Source organism: Vigna unguiculata, chromosome 5 (assembly GCF_004118075.2).
Source record: "Vigna unguiculata cultivar IT97K-499-35 chromosome 5, ASM411807v1, whole genome shotgun sequence".
Classification (NCBI taxonomy): domain Eukaryota; kingdom Viridiplantae; phylum Streptophyta; class Magnoliopsida; order Fabales; family Fabaceae; genus Vigna; species Vigna unguiculata.
In genome coordinates this window covers 27,988,416-28,003,159 of record NC_040283.1, presented here as the reverse complement: position 1 = coordinate 28,003,159, position 14,744 = coordinate 27,988,416, and positions in this window count along the sequence as shown.

Below are 14,744 nucleotides of genomic sequence, written 5' to 3'. Positions count from 1 at the left end.
CATTGTCTTAAAGATAATATAGAGAAGAAAAGAATAACACTTTTAAGAAAGACTCTAGTGTTTGTTGTCTCTGTTGTTGTGTCTTTTCCCATGCACCTATGTGGTATTTATAGGTAGAAAAGGGAGACAAAGAAATAAATAGTAATAAGAATATAACCGTTAACCATAAAAAACATTAACCCATAAATTAAAGGTCTATAAAATCATGAGTAACAATCAGATTTATTTTAATTATTTATTTTTTAAATTATATTAAAATATTTTCAACAATCCTCCACATAATTTAAAAAATAAAATAAAACAAAATATATTATCTTTTAAAACAAAATATTGTAGTTCAGTGTAAGGAACCTTCCAGGTTTGACCCTTACACCTAGTGCTTATAAACTTCCTCTCGAGAAAATGCAGAGACTTGATTGTCTTGAGCTACATGCCCTATGACCAGGTTTTAGTAAATAACACATACAATATCGGTGTTCATTATAGGTTCTAATCAGTGGGTGCATGTTACAACCTTATGCATGTATCTTGTTTCATGAGTGTCACTTAGAGACTTGCCCATGTCTCACAATGGCAGCCCCACCAGCACACTCACTAGGTAAACCCTCAAATGGTGGTTTGTGACTTACACCCCTACAATAATTGTCATTGGATTTATTAAGATGTATTTTATAAAATAATGCACATATCTCAACCATTGGGTTTATTAAGAGGTCTTTTATAAAATAAGCATAATAATGCACCTACCTCAACCTTATTATTGCCACAATTTATAGTACACCTCACCATAGGAATGAGACATAAAATTTAATCAAATTATTTGGTATACTTTAGTCAACAACAACTTCGTTGTTACCCATTGAACTTCATTCCATGGGATCGCCATTCATGTGGAGATGGGTGTCCATTGTTGCAACAAATTTATGAGTTATAGTCTCATTCCCCTCGATGATTCGAATAATTGTTGTTGATGCATCAACCTTTTGATAAACAGATCTACAATAATTCTTTTTGACCTGACAAAGTCAAGAGAGATAACCATGAGTAATTAAGTTTCTAATACATTTGTCTATCATCATTATATGTCAATTATTCATTAACATTTTTACTAGAAACTTCAAATATAACAATTGATTGTCATGATGCATTGAACAAATGGAATAATTTATGCTTGCATAGTAGATCATGATAGAACAACAACTTTTTAACATATTTCCATGATAGGGCACCTTCATCCAAGGTTAAAACATAATCATAACCAATATTTGATATTTTGCCACTAGAATCAATATCCAATTCACATTAATATATATCATTCAATAATCTCAAAAAATTGGACATATTGCCATAAGTAGACACAAATAATATTATCACTAGATGGCAAAACAGTACTAGAGGTATATTTTCACTCACTTCAAAATATATAACCAATAATTTTTGTTTCTATTAAGAGGTATGTTAACCATTGCAAGATAACTCCCACACTTTGAAATATTTTAAATGTGATTCTTTTTTCTTTCATAACTCATAACAAATTTTATCACAATCTATTGTGTTCAAAATATGGTAAACAGGATATAAAATTTCACTAATATAATGTTAGGCAAGCTAGAACTTGTAGAATAACATTTACCATATCAGAACATTTCTTTTTTCTTTCTTTCTTTCGCTGCACCATTAGATTAACAATATATGAAAATGTTGCTTAATGAATAATACCATGAATTTCACATAAAAACACTCAATTATAAAGACATGTATCATCACTTCTCTATTTAATTAATTTTGTACCTCAAAATTTCATAATTTGAATGGTCTCTAACCAAAATTTATCAACTTCTCAAATATTATAATAATATCATGTCATAAATCACAACTTAACATTTTGTAATAATCAAAGAAAACTTATAAATATTTTATTATAAGATAAAGATACTTAACTCAAACAAATCATCACAAATATATTATTTACCAACCAAAACACATGTCTAGAAATAATAATCTTATTGCACTTGGAAATCACTTCATAACCTTGTTGAGCACAAGAAAGTTTCTAAATTCAGAAACATGAAAAACTTTTTTTTTTTTTTAATAATTTCTGGAAGACAAGTTTAGTTTTTACTTGACCATCCCTTCAATTTTTGATACGAAGATTTCTTCTTTTATCAGCATTTACATTATCTTAAACATGATATCAATTAAAATAATTCATTTTAATTTCATGGCATAAACAATAATTTTGAATTCATAAATTTGATAAAGATTATACTTATTATCAGTCATTTTTTTCATATAAATATCAAGCTAATTTTCTTTCCTTGCAAATGCAAAGTTTCACAACTCAATAATAGTTTTAGTATGAAAAATTATTTTATAATTGTTTTCATACAAAACAATTAAATTATATTCATGATATGGAACAACTTTATCAATGGTAAGAGTAGACAATATTGAAGCATGAATTAATATAACAACAAAAACATTAGCTTTAGACATCATAAAAAATTGTTCAATGAGAAGGAATTTCATTTATCCATAATTTCATTTATTGTTACCAATAGAAATAGAAACAATTATACACACAAGATTTTAGGCTTAGTTGAAACTGATTTAATTATAACCATAAGAAACACTCATAACATGTGTTTTCAGTCTTCAACTATATTTTTTTTAATTTTAGAAATGAATACAAACGAGTAATCAAAAAATAGAAATAACAAGAACTTATTTTTCTCTCTAAGAATGTTAGAAAATGATTACTCAAATAATACTAATAATAATAAAAATATAAAATAATATAATAATAATAATTAGAGCACTAATAATACTAACATGGATATAAATAAATGAATATTAATAAGAGATCAACAATTATAATAACAATAAGAGATAAAAATTAGATGAGAAAAGGAGTAGAAATATCCTGGGTTGAGGCACGCATAGTTATATCCTTAGAGAGAAAACGCCCCTACTGCACAGGGCTAAACAAATACACAATCATATTTGCTTCAAATCAAATGTGTTTCTCTCCCAAGATACAACAACCGGTCAGATCGATCGAGTGTAGCGAAGGATCTCCGAACCTTATGAACACCATTGTCTTAAAGATAATATAGAGAAGAAAAGAATAACACTTTTAAGGAAGACTCTAGTGTTTATTGTCTCTGTTGTTGTGTCTTTCCTTATGCACCTATGTGATATTTATAGGTAGAAAAGGGAGACAAAGAAATAAGTAGTAATAAGAATATAACTGTTAGCCATAAAAGACATTAACCCATTAATTAAAAGGTCTATAAAATCATGAGTAACAGTCACATTTATTTTAATTATTTATTTTTTAAATTATATTAAAATATTTCCAACATATATATATATATATATATATATATATATATATATATATATATATATATATATATATATATAAGCATAATAATGTATATACCTCAACCTAATTATTGCCACAATTAGTACACCTCATCATAGGAATGAAGGAATGAGACATAAAATTTAATCAAATTAGTTGGTGTACTTTAGTCAACAACAATTTTGTTGTTACCCATTGAACTCCATTCCATGAGATCGCTATTCATGTGGAGATGGGTGTCCATTGTTACAACTAATTTATGGGCTTTATTCCCCTCGACAAATCAAATACCTGATGATGCATCAACCCTTTGATAAGTAGATCTGCAATATCTATTTCTAACTTGATAAAGTCAAGAGAGATAATACCATGAATAATTAAGTTTCTAATAAATTTGTCTCTTATTCTCATATGCCCTTTTTTTCATTGACATTTTTACTAGAAACTTTAAATATAACAATTTGATCGTCACAATGCATTTAAAAATAGGAATAATTTATGCTTGCATAGTAGATCAAGACAAAACAACAACTTTTTAACATATTTCCATGATAGTGCACCTCCATCCAAGGTTAAAACATAACCATAAGTAGTAGTTAATTTTGTGTCACCATAATCAATATCCAATTTACATTAATATATCCTTCAATAATCTCAATAAATTGGACATATTGAATGCCATAAATAGAAGAAACACAAATAATACCACTAGATGACAAAAATAGTATTAGAGGTGTATTTTCACACACTTTAGAATATATAACCATGAATTTTTATTTATTTTATTAAGAGGTATATTAACCATTGCAAGACACCCCCACACTTTGAAATATTATAAATGTGGTTCTTTTCTCTTTCATAACTCATAAGAAGCTTTATCACAACCTTTTATGTTCAAAAAATGACAAGCAAAATATAAAGTTTCATTAATATAATGTTCGACAAGCTAGAACTTGAAGCATAACATTTACCATATCAAACAAAATCATTTTTTTTCTTTCGTTGTACCATTAGATTACCACTATATGAACTTAATGAATAATACCATGAGTTTCACACAAAAACACTTATTTATACAGACCTGTATACTCATTTCTAAAGACATGCATTCATCACTTCCCTTTTTAATTAATTTTATACCTCAAAATTTTATAATTTGAATGATCTAACTAAACTTCTCAACAATTGTAATAATAGTATGTCATATATCACAATTTATGTTTGTAATGATCAAAGAAAAAAATACTAAATATTTTATTATAAGATCAAATTACTTAACAAACCATCACAAATATATCATTTACCAACCAAAACACATGTCTACAAATAATAATCCTATTGCACTCAAAAACCACTTCATAACCTTGTTGAGCAACAAGGAAGTTTCTAACTCCAGAAACATCAAAAACTCCTTATTTAAAAAATAAGACAATTTCTATAAGGCAAGTTTAATTTTATTTGATCATCTCCTCAATTTCTGATATGATTTTTTTTAATCAACACACACATGATCATAAGCATGATATCAATTAAAATAATTCATTTTAATTTCATGTCATAAACAATGTTTTTAAATTCATAAGTTTGATTAAAAAAATTATTATCAGGCATTTTTTTCATATAAATATCAAGATAAACTTTTTTTCCCTTGCAAATGCATAGTTTAGTTCAAGTGTTTTTCATAACAGAATAGTTATTTTAATATGGCAAATTATTTCATAAATTTTTTCATACAAAACACTTAAAATATATACATGATATAGAACATCTTAATAGGTTGTAAGAGTAGAAGACATTAAAGCATAAATTAATATAATAGAAAAAATATTAGCTTTAGAAATCACCAAAAAAAAAATCAGTGAGCAAAAATTTCATCTATCCATAATTTCATTTTTTGTTATCAATAGAAAACAAAAATAATCATAATCTCACAAACACATTAATTTATAAAAATGTTTTGAGAGTCTTCTCCTTATATTGTCTTTAATGTTAGAAATGAATAAGAGTTTTTTCTCTAAGAATGTTAGAAAATGAATAAATAAATAACACTAATAATAATAATAATAAAAATATGAATAATATAATAATTATTATTATTATTAGAGCAATAATAATACCAAGATATATATATATATATATATATGAATAAAATAATATTAATCAGACCCAACAATTCTTATAACAATAATAGATACAAAATAAATAAAGAAAATAGTATAAATATATTGGGTTGAGACACACAAAGCGCTCTCCTTAGAGAGAAGATGCCCTTACTGCACAAGGTAAAACAAAATCATATGCATTTTTCTCTCAATATACAACAACCCGTTAGATCGATCGAGTGCAGCGAAAGATCTCTGAACCTTATGAACATCTATATCTTAAAAGATAGTATAGAGAAAAATACAGAACACTTCACTTTTATCTGGCCTCTAGTGTTTCTTGTGTCTATTCTCATACAAATAATGTGTATATAAAATATTAATTTGTAATACAAAATATAGTCGTTAACCATAAATAACATTTATCCATAAAAAGTTCATAAAAGTATTAGTAACCGTAAGATAATATTTTAATTATATATTTTTTAAATTATATTAAAATATTTCTAATGACTCTTAGAGAAGAGTTTTTAGAAAGACTATTTTCAAGTGTTGAGATTCTTTTATGAAATTTCTATTTATAATTAAGCATTTTATTATTAAAATAATATGATTGTTATAAAATAAAGCTAATAATAAGGAGAAGAAGGAAGAAAAGAGAATGAGAAAATAAGGAGCAACTTTTCTATGTGTCTTATTATTGATAGGAAGAGTTCTATTTATAGATACAACATGGTAACCCATAAAGGATACAAATCAAATAGTTAATACAAATATTTACAAGAAGAGCAATGAATCATATGAGTATCAATCATATGAGTAAATGTATCAAATCAATGGATGACCATTAATTCATAACACTCCCCCTTGGGTGTCCATTGATAAGAGAATATGCCTTTTAAAACTTTACTAGTAAAAACCCTTTAGGATAAAAACCTAGTGAAGGAAAAAAATTACATCATTCTATATAATATTGTTCTTTATATCTTCTATATCTCCCCCTCATGTAAACTTACATCATTAAGATGACGAAGTCCAATATTGTGAACAATTGCTCAAAAGTTCTCCTTAGCAAAGACTTTGTAAATAAATATGCTAGATTTTCACATGAGCGAATCTTTTGGATCTCTACATCACCATTTCTTTGAAGATCATGAGTGAAAAAGAATGTTGGAAGGATATGTTTTGTTTTGTCTCCTTTAATATATCATTCTTTCAATTGAGCAATGCATGCATTATTGTCTTCATATATGGTTGTTGATTTCATTTTTCCCGAGGATAAACCACAAGTTTGTCGCACATGTTGAATTATAGACCTTAACCAAACGCATTCACAACTTGCCTCGTGTAATGCTAAAATTCTCGCATGATTTGATGATGTGGCTATTATTGTTTGTTTCACAGACCGCCATGAAATTGTTGTGCTACCACATGTGAACAAATATCCTGTTTGTGATCGACCATTATGATGATCTGATAAATAGCCTGCATCTGTATAACTTATTAGATCTATTTTGGAATCATTTGGGTAAAATAAGCTTATATTCATAGTGCCCTCAAGGTAACAAAGTATTTGTTTTACTCCATTCTAATGTCTTCTTGTAGGTGAAGAATTATATCTTGCTAACAAATTTACAACAAATGTTATATCAGGCCGAGTATAATTAGCAAGATACATTAGTGCTCATATAACACTAAGATATGGTACTTAGGGACCAAAAAGTTCTTCATCTTTTTCTTGAGGTCTAAAAGAATCTTTATCAACATCTAACGACCTCACCACCATTGGAGTACATAATGAATGAGATTTGTCCATATAGAACTTTTTAAGCACTTTCATTATATAAGCTTCTTGATGTACAAAAACATTTTTGTTTAAATACTCAATTTGTAATCTCAAACAAAAAATTTTCCTTTTCAAGATCCTTCATCTCAAATTCTTTCTTTAAGCAATCAATTGCCTTTGTGAACTCATTAGGAGTTCCAACGATGTTTATGTCATCTACATAAACAATAATTATGGCAAATTTATTTTTGGATCTTTTCATATAAATAGAAAAACAAATAGGATCATTTCTATATCATTCTTTAATAAGTACTCGATAAGACGATTATGCTACACACGTCCTGATTGCTTTAATCAATAAAAGGGTTTTGTTCAATTTTATTGAATAACCCTCTTTAGAAATTTTCTTGTTGGGCAAATAAAATCCTTCAAGAATTTACATATAAATATGATTCTCAAGAGAACCATACAAATAGTTTGTAACATCATCCATTAGATGTAAATGTAAACCTTATTGTGTAACTAAGATAATCAAATATTGCAATGTTGTTTCATCCAATACCAATGAATATGTCTTTTCACAAATCAATATCAAGTTTTGTGAAAAATCTTGAGCAACCAATTGTGTTTTGTATCTAACAATTTCATCATTCTTAATTTGATTTTTGTGCAAAAATCCATGTACCCAATGGGTTTCACAACTTCAGGTGTGCGAACTATAAGTCCAAAAACCTTTCATTTAACAAGCAAATCTAATTATGCTTCTTTGCATATTTCATTTTGGCCAATCTTTTCTTTGTCGACAATCTTCAATAATCATTGGTTATTGATCCTCATTGTCATTCATATCATTCATCGTTATATTATATGTAAAAGTTTCGTCAATGTTGACTTCATTTTGGTTCCATATTATATGATTCATGACATAATTTATTGAGATCTCATCATTTTCAACAATTTCAGGTACCTAAGGTTCTTCTGGAACCGAATCATTAATTATGTCAAAAGAATCTTTTGGGACTTTTACTCCCTCGATTAGGCCATCTTTCCTTTTTCCCTTTTTCTCATCCGATGATTTTTATCTTTGGAATCGACAGGCTTTCCACGCTTCAGACATGTTTGAGATTCATTTGCTATATTAGATTGTCCAACAAGAATATCAATTCTAATTGGAGCATTAACAATGGGTATAGGTGACTTAGTTACCCTTTTTTGTGTCAGTAAAAGCATCTGGTAATTGGTTGGCCAATTTTTGTAAATATTATTCGTTGAATTTCTAGTTCACATTCTTTTGTACGAGGATCAAGATAAGATAATTCATTCCAACCAATATCCTTTTCCAGTTTCTTTCTTTCTCCCCCTAACGTTGGAAAAAACTGATTCAACAAATGGAGCTGTAAATAAGTCACTTGTTGATGGTTCAAAATATTTTATTATTGACGGAGAATCATATCCAATATTTATTCCTAAACGTCTTTGAGGACCCATCATAGTCCTTTTTGGTGGGGAAATTGGGACATATAAAGAACATCCAAAAATTCTTAAATGAGAAATGTTAGGTTGCTGACCAAAAACCAACTATAGAGGAGAGTATTTGTCATAACTAGTTGGTCTGATGGGAATCAATACTACAACATGCATAATTGCATATCCCCAAGTAGTAATTGGAAGATTAACTTTCATAAGTAATGGTCTTGCAATCAATTTTAGATGTTTTATCAATGATTTTGCAAGTCCATTTTAAGTATGAACATGTGCTACTGGATGTTCAACGTCAATTCCAATTGACATACAATACTCATTAAAAACATGAGATGTAAATTCACCAGCATTATCAAGACGAATTTTCTTAATTGGATAATCTGGAAAGTGGGCTCTTAACTTGATCAATTGTGCTAAAAACTTAGCATATGTCTGATTTCGAGTTGATAGTAAACAAATATGTGACCATATAGTGGATGCATAAATTAATACCATGAAATATCTAAATGATCCACATGATGGGTGTATTGGACCACAAATATCACCCTGTATTCGTTCTAAAAATGAGATTGAATCATTTCTAATTTTTTTTGGTGATGGTCTTATTATCAACTTTCCCTACGAACATGCAGTACATAAGAAATCATTGAACTGAAGAAGTTTTTGACTTTTAAGTGGATATCCACACAAGTTTTCAACTATTTTTCATATCATGATATATCCAAGATGACCAAACTGATCATGCCAAATAAGAAATTTATTTTTATGTGTAAGCTTCTAGCTTACATTGACATGCATCTCAATCGCATTAATGTATGTGTAGTACAAGCCATAAGAGAAGGCAGATAATTTCTCCAATACACATTTTTTTATTCGACTCAATTCGAGTGATATAAAGATATTCAATATTTCCTTCATTATTTGTCTCAATATGATATCCATTTAAATGAGTATCCCTGAAACTTAATAAGTTTCTATTGGACATACGAGAATAAAATGCATTTTTAATTTGCAATCTTGTACCTCTTGGTAAAAGTATAGTAGCTCTTCCGGAGCCTTCAATTATATTTGTAGTACGAGAAATAGTACTAACATTGAATTCTCGCATTACCAAACAAGAGAAAAATTTATTGCTCTTGAGAATTGTATAAGTTGTTGCACTATCAATAAGACATATATCCTCATCATTGGTGCTAGTGCTAACATTCATTCTTCATATAAACATAAATATTAATATGAGAAAATATTTTTTTTAACACTCTCATAACCAATGAGGTGATCAATGCTTCCATTTGGTTTAAGAAAATAATAATATCAAGATGAGTAGCATCCATATGGCCTTAATCAGAATCACCATCTTCATAAACAAAGTGTGTTTCTATGTTCTTCTCATTATTTGTAAGATGTTTTGGTGTATAATAAGTACAACTCAAATGGCCTTTACCATCGTAATGATAATATATACTTTCATCTTATTTGCCAATATTTTCACATTTTTCTTTTCCCTTTTTCACATTATTGTGCCACTTTTGGTAACAAAATGTGTCTTTGAAATTTTCTTTATAATCATGTCCATAATCAATATCACGATCATGAAAATATAGATCAAATGTTGTTGCATTCACTTTAGGGAATGAAACAAAACCAATTGGACAAGTTTCATGATATTCTGTCAAAAGTCCTTGCTTTGTTCAGTCATACAAAGGTATGAAATAAATTTATAATATTTATTGTTGCATTCACTTCTGGGAATGAAGAGCAGATTAGGCGGATCTCACGATTTTTCATCAAAAGCTTCATCGCTTTGTTCAGCCATACAAAGACATGGAATAAATTCATAATATTTGTGAAATATCTTTTCATAATATTGTTGTCGTAAGAGCAAATTAGTTGCTTAGATACTTTATTTATTTCTTTAATGGTATCCCAAGACCCATTGCATCTAAATGTAATTCTTCCTTATAATATCAAGGATGACAAATTCAAAATGTGCAAGATTTGACAAGTTAAAAATTAGTACATAAAATAACAGTAATAATCATCATAAAAACAATAATAATAATCACCATCATAATAAAAATAAAAATAATAAGACGGAGATGAAAATTGGTAAAGTCAAACAATTATTATCACAAGAATAAGAATAGAAAGTAAAATTGTAAGTGAAGAAAGAATTAGAAAGAGCTTGGATTGAGACATGCAGAACATTGTCGTTAGAGAGAAAAAACTTCTATTAGTCCACATTTGATTGGAGCGCATCGTGTTGATAATGTGTTATAAAATAAAACTAATAATAAAGAGAACAGGGAAGAAGGAAAAATGAGAAAATAGGAAACAACTTTTTTGTATATTAAATCGTTGTACGACCATTAATTCATAACAAAGATTTCATTATTTTAAAAGATTGTCATTTCTAATATACTATTTTCTAAGTTCTCACACGTTAAAAATGTGTCTCAAATTGAATTTATATTTTTATTACAACTTATATGGTCGTGGTTACCGGGTTAAAGATTTAAAATTGAATTATGATTAGAATTGGAAAAGATTTATAAAATTATAAATTATAATATATATATATATATTAATTTAATTTTAATTGAAACTAATTTAGTTAAGAAGGAGAAGAATATAATAGGAAAGTATTTATAAATTTAAATTTTGATTTGAATTTTTGTTTCAATAGACACTCCATTTGTTAAAAAAGTGAATAAATGTTAATATTTTCAGTAATGGAGATCAAATTAATACGTTATCACCGTATTTGGGACCCTCTGACTAATTAATTTTTTATTAATTTTTAATTGAAATATGTTAAGTTGAGATAAGATAAAATTTTAATTGTATAACTTTTAATTTTATTTAAACTGAGTTTATAGCTAAAACAAGTGAATAAATGGTACAACAAACAATTTGATGAAAACAAGATCAACACAATTTTATGATTTCGCTGGATGGTTCCGATGATTTTACAGTTTTATTTGACAATTTTAATGATTTTAATGATATACAATAATGAGTATCTAATTTAAAAATATTTTATAAAATCATGTAATTTTACGATTTCATAAATTAAATTTTGATTGTAAATAAAAAATTGAATAATTTTGTACAATAATTTTTAGATTGGATAATTTGATTATTTTAACTTTTAAATTAATAAATATTTTTCACTTATCTTTATTTCTTAGTTTTAGTTATGATATTTATCTTTTCGATGGTGGTCAGCTTTGTCAGAAATGCCTCCTACTATCCAACCCCTTCATTCTCCCACCTGCACTTATTAATGATTTTAATTTTTATTGATAATGTAATAAATGCATTGAAAATTTCGATGTCAGCACATAGAAGTAAATAAACAATATCTTAAATAATTTTATATTTCAAATGTCATTAATTACATATTTGTATTTTTCTTATATTATGAACATACTAAGAAATAATTTCCCCATCTTACTTTTCCAACAAATTCATATTTGGCTTTTTGGAGTCCGTAAATGAATACAATTTACCGGTTATTTTTAAGTTAGATAAAGGGATAATTAATATATATATATATATATATATATATATATATATATATATATATATATATATATAAATCCTTTAGATAATATAATATTAAATAAAATTTGATCTGTAACTTTTATTTTTGAAAAAAAAAATTCATAAATATTATATTTGTGTATTTAATATTCATAAATAAAAATTAAAAATTAATTAAATAATAAAATAATTACATTTTAATATTGTTAAAAATTTAATTAAATATAAAAAATTTATATTAAGAAAAAAACTAATAAAAAAATAGTTTTAAACATCTAAAAATAAAAAAAAAAACATAAGAAAGTATAAATTAACAGAAAAATCAACAAAAAAATTAGTATTAAACATCTAAAAATATTACAAAAAAAAAAGAACAATTAAAGTATCAATTTGAGACTTAATTGAATTTTTTTTTTTATTAGTAGATATCTTAAAAATTCCAAAGTTCTTGTTTTATAATAGTAAGTTATTGTCAAAAAATTTAAAAGGGTATTTTTGTCTTTATAAAATTTATTATGTGCATTTATACTATTTTAATTATTTCGTCTTTCAATGTAAAAATGATGATAGCAAAACACAATTATTATTCCTTAACCGGTGCCCTTATGGCATTGGTTAGCAATGCATTCTCCTTTTAATATTAATTCAGAGATTTATATTTAAAGACTATTAATACTAATTTGGTCTCAAATTTGAGAGGGACCAAATTGCTTCATTTTAAGAAAAAACAGGACCAAATTGGATAAAATTATAAATAAGGGGACAAAATTGGAAACAAGCACTGTCAGGTGACAATAATATGACACATGGCATTGTATAATTTAACGAAAAGGACAAAAAGACAAAAATGCTCATAAATATTGTATATGTGTATTTAATATTTTATTTAATGTTCTTAAATAAAAATTAAAAACTAATTAAATAATAAAATAATTATATTTTAATGTTGTTAAAAATTTAATATAATTAAATATAAAAAAGTTTATATTAACAGAAAAACCAATAAAAAATAGTGTTAAACATCTAAAAATTAAAAAAAAACATAAGAAAGTATAAATTAACAGAAAAATCAACAAAAAAATTTACTGTTAAACATTTGAAAATGTTAAAAAAAAAAACAATTAAAGTGTCAATTTGAGACTTAATTGATTTTTTTTTTCTTTTTAGGAGAGACCTTACAAATTTCAAAGTCCTTGTTTTATAATAGTAAGTTGTTGTACTTTATTTAGACAAAAGAACTTTATATTTAAAGACTATTAATACTAATTTGGTCTCAAATTTGAGAGTGACCAAATTGCTTCATTTTAAGAAAAAACAGGACCAAATTGGATAAAATTATAAATAAGGGGACAAAATTGGAAACAAACATTGTCAGGTGACAATAACATGACATGTGACATTGTATGGACACCACGTTAACGTCAATTTAACAGAAATGACAAAATTGAACATTTTTAAAAAATTATAGGACTAAATTGAACAAATGAAAAATTAGGAGTCTTTTTAAGAATTCGAAAAAAATTAGAAGACCAAATTTTTTCTCCATAAATTTAATGAAAAGTATATTTCAAATGTTACATATTTGTATTTTTCTTATATTATGAACATAGTAAGAAATAATTTCTCCATCTTACTTTTCCAACAAATTCATATTTCGTTTTTCAAGTATGTAAATGAATACAATTTACTAGTTATTTTTAATATGGGTGTTGCTAACTAATGTCCTTATATCACTAGTTAAAGATAATTAATATATATTAGATCCTACAAAAGTATATAGATAAGTATAATATTAAATAAAATTTGACCTTATAATCATTAATGTAACTTTAATGCTCATAAATATTATATATGTGTATTTAATATTTTATTTAATGTTCATAAATAAAAGTTAAAAACTAATAAATAATAAAATAATTATATTTTAATGTTATTAAAAATTTAATATAATTAAATATAAAAAAGTTTATATTAACAGAAAAATCAATAAAAAATAGTGTTAAACATCTAAAAATTAAAAAAAAAACAACATAAGAAAATATAAATTAACAGAAAAACCAACAAAAAAATTAGTGTTAAATATGTAAAAATGTTACAAAAAAAAGAAAAGAAGAACCATTAGAGTATCAATTTGAGACTTAATTGAATTTTTTTCTTTTTAGTAGAGATCTTAAAAATTTCAAAGTCTTGGTTTTTGTAAGTTATTGTCTAAAAATTTAAAAGGATATTTTTGTCTTTATAAAATTTATTATGTGCATTTATACTATTTTAATTACTTTATTTAATTATTTCAGTTTTCAATGTAAAAATGATGATACCAAAGCACATTTATTATTCCTTAATCAGTGTCCTAGGGACACTGGTTAGCATTTTCTTTTTAAGATTAATTCTCATACTTTATTCAGAGAAAAAAACTTTATATTTAAAGTATTAATATTAATACTTGTTTTCTTTTCATAAA